The 7,165-nt window shown below is 33.9% G+C and overlaps 1 long non-coding RNA gene across 1 annotated transcript; it reads left to right on the top strand.

Annotated features, from left to right (window-relative positions):
* Positions 1-3,309: 3,309 nt before the first annotated feature.
* LOC110455161 lies at positions 3,310-6,829 on the top strand. Its single transcript, XR_002463426.1, has 3 exons — positions 3,310-3,451; positions 4,161-4,281; positions 5,048-6,829. It is a non-coding gene; the product is annotated as an uncharacterized LOC110455161 (long non-coding RNA).
* The last annotated feature ends 336 nt before the right edge of the window (positions 6,830-7,165 follow it).

The following is a 7,165-nucleotide window of genomic DNA, read 5'->3' as shown; positions in this document are numbered from 1 at the left end:
TTATTTTAGGAAGCAGATTTCCACACTATCCAGCCAGTATTTTAGGAGACAGATTTCGTTGTTTCCCGTCGGTATTTTTGGGCACAGCTTTATATTTTCTACTAAAATTCATAGTTTCAGCCGATTTATGTTGTACACTCTAACTACTTACTGACCGGCTTGATGGATCTTCATTATAATCCATTTATATAGTTTGTTTTGTATAGGAACTGAAGCAAAACTACGTTTGAATTTCCCACTTCTCATATCAGTGACATCAGTAAGTTCAAATCCCAGAACAGTCGAATTTTCCAGAAAAATATAATATAGTTCCTCGTGTCATTTTAAACTACAAGCACATAAAATGGTTTGAACACATACTTAACTTTATTATTTATTTTATATGAGAGTGTATATGTTGAAAAACTGTTAATAGTTTCATAACTTCTGCTTGTTTAAAATTAACGCTGTTTTTCGCGCATTGATAGAGTACATGTATTTGGAAGTGATGCGGCGCTGATCGGACTCGATTGTTTCCTCGGAAATTCTTATGTTTCCATCGACTGGAATATTACGTTATTTTCATAAGCATAATTTGTATTATATACTCGGATATTTTCAATTAAAGTGGTCCTTTCAGTAGGTGACAACGATTCCAAGGACATTTCGTTTGAAACAGATTCCATGTCTTATCGGTCAGATTAGCATTGCGATGACCTACATAGCTAAATGCTAACGAAATCAGAAAGTTCTCTGACTATAGGCCTATTGAAAACGAAAGTATCTGTTGGCCATGTTTGTTTATCTAGGACACCTGGAGCTGTATTCCTACACTGACCGAATCACTGTAAATTGAAGTATACAGTCTCAATACTGGAATTTGGTTTACTAACAACACATAAGCAAATGCAACACAGAATGTAAATATAGTAAAATCATTTTTTGTAATACTATTAATAATTCATATTTAATATTTTAATTACTAATATGTTTCTTTCTTAAAATTGAATAGCATGATGTAGTTTATTAGAATAACATTTGTAGAAAATAAAGGCGTTCCTCACCTTAACAAATTAAATTACATTTATAAATTTGACAACTTTATGACGTTTTAAACAGTTATTAGCTGGTAAGCGTTTCATTTAGGAGATAACCCTACTTTATTTTGAGAGTTGTGGTGGTATAACTATGATAAACCAACCCAAATCTCAAAATACGGTAGGATTATACCTATTCTGATTCATAACAGCTAAACATTTGTGAGTTTTGTTAAAATCTGTGTCTCTCTGCCGTGGATTTGTGATAAAGGCATAGTGTGCAAAATTATTTTGACCTTTCGAGGTCATGATACTCTTCTTGGCGTCATTATAAATCAATTTTATGAGGTGTCGGGGTCAGCCAGGGTCATCGACGTCATTAATAATCACCATCCGGGCTGCATATGCAAATAAGAAATTTGCTGACGGTATATCGTGGTTTATCGTCGCAAACAATTTTCTTTGACCAATAAATGCCGTGTTACATCTCAAATGAATTAAAATAAGGATTAAGTTCTGATATTTTTAGGATAATGGGGTAAAAACCGCATTGTGTCTTGAGACTAATTTTATCAATTGCCAGGCAGTCCGTTTGACTTTCAGACCTCATTAACATCAACTGAACAGGATATAATTCTTACATTTATATTTAGTGGAATTTAAATATTTTTTGTTATTCTAAAATATCGTAATTGTTCATGGAGAAAAAAAAACCTTCTTACTCTTCAGGAGGAATATTTAGTCCAAATTAAGTGGAAATGTAAATATTAAGTAAACGACTTCGCCTGACGTCACATCCATTGTTATGAGTCGTAGTGGGCGAGAAACGTAAACACAAGTATCTAAATCTATCAAGTGCTTGGACACTTCAGACGTGAGTACAAATTGACGGTTATGTCTGTTGTGACGTAAATAAGGCTCAGTAACATATTATAAAGAAGACTGAAAATTCCTGTCAACCAGTCACATAAAAGCTTCTTGCGGTTTTCTGTCACATCATTTGATTCAAAATGTGATAGTCGATACATTATTGTATGTTATCAAGATTCGACGGTTTAGTTGTCTTATTATTATGCTGTGCTATCGAATTTCTACGGTACACGTGTTTAGATGGTATGGAAAGTAAAGCCTGCATGAAAACAGAAAATTACCACACTATAACTTTATCAATTTCGTATAAATATAACAAAATTGAAGATATTGTCTGAATGCTGACTTTGCAATACGGCGCACACTTGTAAATATGTACAAAACGCGAGGTACACAAATCGAAATAGGGAATAAAATTCGAACAAAATAAACACTGAAGCTAACATTTTAAAAGATAAATTGATCTTGAACCGAGACAAATATGCCTATATTTTCACTTTTGAAATACCCGTCATCAAATACTTATCCTTAACAGAAAGACGAGAGAAAGGACAAATACAATTAAGATATAGTGCTATTTAATCAAATAGGATATCTTAAGAAAAAAGATGTACTTGTGATCTGTGTACATGCATAACGAAGATGTTCACAACCATACAAGACTGTTATGAAACTAGCTCTGATCAGGACAGATGCGGAATATTTACCCCGTAAAATTAACCGACTGTACAGTATACAACGTCTTCTTACTATAACAATCAATACTTTACCACCTTATTGTCGGATTATCCTCAAATGATAACCGTTACGTTTTTATTACTTTCTAGTTTATGATCATCAGTACCATATGTCACTCATCGTTCATAAGTTACCAGTATTGAATGCATAGTTATCCCAGGACAAGAATTAATTTATCTACCTATACTCAGAGTAGCATGGCAATATGCTGCATGTATAAAAGAAAGATGAAATATCTATTGCCTAATCTGAAACAGTTAATTTGCTCAGTTTAGATTTTTTAGCGCATAATAATACATTAAAATTCCTCATTTCATACGTTTTGTAACAGAATAGAGTATGATAACAGTAAAGTGTACATCCAGGTAAGGGAAATGGTATAAAATAATCTGTTACCTACACCTAGCTAATCGAATATCATTATACCAAGATTAGTACTAAAATCTTTGTATGGTAGCTGATTTGTGCAATTTCGTTCCTGTTTTATTTCGCGCTTTCAGGGGATGTAGGCACTATAAATAACATCCCATCGCCTTTGTGTTACAGGGGGCGAATTAACGCTTACCACTTCCCTTCGCGGCGAAGTAACAATACTTAGCGTTCCTTCGCGCCCCCCTGATAAAAATAAATGAGCCAACATATATATAAACCACCGTACTTATGTGTATTACTCATTTCAAAATCAGTTGACTACAGCAACTGTTACAGTATGGTACAGTTAGACACGCCATCCTGTTTCATTATCGTCATCTTCCTAGTTCTCTTGACTCACAATCACAACACGCAGGCGTATACTTTCCAAGGATATGCCACGGTCACCACAACTGGTAAGTGCATAGTTTTGTTTGTTTGTAATCTAAAACACTCGGGGGAATTTGACGAAATTTTGATGACTTTGATAAGTGTGATTCATCATGATCTAACTGATTATTAACTCAATATGATAACGGATATGCTTAGCATACTGTCATAGATTTGAAAGGAACATTACAACGCATGGCAAATAATTATAATGAAGTGCTTACTCTTTTAATCATAAGTGATCATCTTCCATTTTATTATTATGTTGCTTATCTGACAGTTGAGAAATTATTCAATACAACTATGCAACGTTATTCAAGTTCCAGATGCAGTTTACTCATATAAGTCAATTTCGTTTCGTCACGCGTTTATAAATATAATGTAGGCATGTGGTTGTTTGTTATTTTTCAAATACATACTTAACGACATAGCATGCCTAACGGATACTGCAAAATGGTTAGCTAATTCCAATATATACATGTTTTACCATCTATTCATTAAATATCGACTTCAGGAAATTTCCGGATAATTATCATTTTTGTAATGAAGGGATGCAACTCAGTCTCGTGTTATGAATTAACAGTATGATGAAAGAGTAAAGTGGTTAAGTTGAAATATATTGCATTTCAAACAAAGTTTTTTTCAGAAAGTATCACATAACAAGCAATTAAAATTAAATCTATATATTCACACCTTCACAATCCTTTGGTTTCATTATTTTATTATTTTGTTTAGTTACTGGCCGTCCGTTTTCCTTTTGTGATTACAAAGGAATACGGTGGACTAAGGGAACGATCCGGTTTGCTAATCACTGCGAGGAGGCGACTTGTGTTGGCGGAAGGATGTATGGTGTCGGGTTAGTATTACATAGGTTTGACAGGGGTTTCTAGTGTAGTATAGAACAAAGAGGCCCAGAGGGCCTTCATCACTCACGTGGATACTAAATTAATACAGACAAAGTATTCTTACTAATAGGAATATTACATATTTATTTTCAATGTGTAAGTAAATGCCTCTATTCCAAAGAAGACAACATCCTGGCCTTCCATTATGTGGCAGCTCATGCTCTGCTATCTCTGTTCCTATGTTTCATCAGCCACCTTAACACAATTTAGTATGTTAGAGGATTTAACACGCAATATTCTCCTTTTTTTGGTATTTCCCAGCTCCCAGGGAATTCTGCCTTATTTACGATATTTACTTAAAAGTCTCTGAGGACAAAGTATGTCTCCAAATCAAATTTATAGTCTAAACTATAAGCATTTTGTCTTTCATTTTGCTCTGGCGTTTTCTTGGCTATTGATGAGGTTTTTGTTTTCAAATCAACTTTAATTTTTGATCCTAAATTCTTCTATATCAGTTTCGACTGTGAAACTAATATAATCTAAAATTTAAAAAGGCGTATAATTCGATTGTTAAAGTTATCATTTCATCGCTTGTATTCAATAGACCTTGCCGTAAAATTTGACATGATTATTTGTTATTTCACATTCTATAATCGACCGTTGGAGGTGTTTGAGAATAGCCATTGTTATGATGAATGGTTTTAGCAATATTTTCCTAGATTTACTATAGAAAAACATATTTTATAAGTCCTTATGATGGTATTTATTACTCTGCAGATATGGTATAAATGCCGGGGTGATGGTCTTAGAAGGGTGTTCTATCTACAAGGACGGGTGTAATCCGTTGCCATGGACTGAAGTTAATGGGGCAAATGTCACGTGTTTTAGCCATGAGCTAATTCCAGGGATGAATGTCCAACACTAACTGCCTCTCCAGAATATCGGGTTAAGGAAGTGCTATCGCTACTGATCGCTTAGCCCCGATGATCGTCAACGAACTTCTCCTTACAGAAAACTTAAAATGTCATGCTACGACCCATATTCCGTTGGCTTACAAATCAATTATCTTTTGGTGCTATCTCCCGAAGCCCTTGGATTGACCTCAAATTCTTTGTGGTTCATAAATTCAAGCTTGTGTTGCGACACTAAGATAGTATATATTTATACTGTTTTACTTCAGCAGAAATCCTTATTTAGAAAATGTATAGATGAAATAACCTGCATCACTAAATTTAATGTTTTGAAAGTTATTTTTGATGTTATTTTGATATTCTTAAAGTGTATAAAATACATTTTGATCGTCTTTTGGATTGTTCAGATAACATACACATGCCTGTTTATGCAATCGACGATGCCTTCTTAAAAGAAAACGGGAATCTTATAGAGATATCACAATCACTTGGTCATAGTGTTATAACCAATTGTGAATTTAATTGCCACTTTTGCTGCTTTTAAGATGAAAAACATACGATCTTAGATACGATATTCCGACATGGATCATGTATAGACAAAGCTGACATATATTCACTTAAACTATGGAAAAGGTAAACTGTTGCATTTGGATAATTTTACACATTTTTAAAACAGCAAATCATGATATATAATGTGCCATAAATGTTTGTATATATTATAGCATATGATAAACATGCATCCTCATATTAGGAAACCCTTGATAAATATTTAACCGGAAAACAGAAAGCCTCCGTCAAGAAAACCAGAAAAGCGCGATAGAATTGAGCTTTGCAGTCCGGGATGGAAGTATTGAAGTAAACTGAAACAAAATATTTATTTTATTCTTCATGGAATATTTCTATCACAATATGTTGACGATTAAAAGGAGTTTATTTAAAGGTTAATGTTTCGTTCAATACAAATAGTTTACTGTCTATACAACTGTTATTGATTACACAATAACTCCATGCGCCATCTGGTTGAATTTGTTTTCAACACAAATAAGAAATTTATAGCGGCCGATATTACTCATCTGTGACGTGGAAGTACAGTGATAAAAGATATGTCAAATTATATTTTCCGGAACTTTAATAACAAAGGGGCGCACTGTAGATTTATCTCTAATCCTCATCTTTGAAAAACGTTGAAGAAAGCTAACACACGAGAGCAGTATTGACCCCCATTTTGATGTTTCTTATCCAATCGACGGAAGTAAGGCATTCACACTACTTATGTGTTGCACAAGCAAGCATGTCTTTTATCATGGGGCTAATATACATAACTAGTTACGGAGTGTAACTGTTGAAAAAAATCAATTCTGAATTACAATTTTGAGTTATTTACAACGTCCGTTTTTGGGCATATACTGCAATAACCATACGTTTGCCTTCAGGAGATCAAAAGAAATGTGATCTCTAATACACTGGCAATTTGCGAATTTGAACATCCTCATCGGAGCCCCTTGCAGTACGCCAAACATTGATGGATACAGTTATTGGTTTTATCTTACTGATTTTATACTTTGTTACAAAGAACGATATTCAAAATCTTACAAACATTACCTTAAGGATCTTCGCTGAACTGTAGCGTAAATAAAAGACATTGAAATAACAAGAGGCCCAAGGGCCTTAGCGGTCACCTGAGTTATATCATAGATACTGGTAACTTTATTTTATTGTTTAGATGTGATGTGGAAATCAGCATGTAAACTAAGTGAAATACAATACTTGTCATGTCATCAATGGATAAGAATTTGAAAATATTGGTAAATGTTCCCTTTGGGGCCCCGCTCTAGCCCCTGGGGATGGGGCAGGAATCCTAATTTTACAAAGTAAAACTCTCATTTACCCAAGATGATTCTGACTAAGTTTGAGCAATTTTCTGCTGAAAATGGATAAAATATATACCGAAAAGTGTTATTTCCCTATATAAACTATATTAAAC

Source organism: Mizuhopecten yessoensis, unplaced genomic scaffold, assembly GCF_002113885.1.
Source record: "Mizuhopecten yessoensis strain PY_sf001 unplaced genomic scaffold, ASM211388v2 scaffold8149, whole genome shotgun sequence".
In the NCBI taxonomy this organism is placed as follows: domain Eukaryota; kingdom Metazoa; phylum Mollusca; class Bivalvia; order Pectinida; family Pectinidae; genus Mizuhopecten; species Mizuhopecten yessoensis.
The sequence above is the reverse complement of the archived record's forward strand: the minus strand, read 5'-3'. Positions and strand labels throughout refer to the sequence as shown.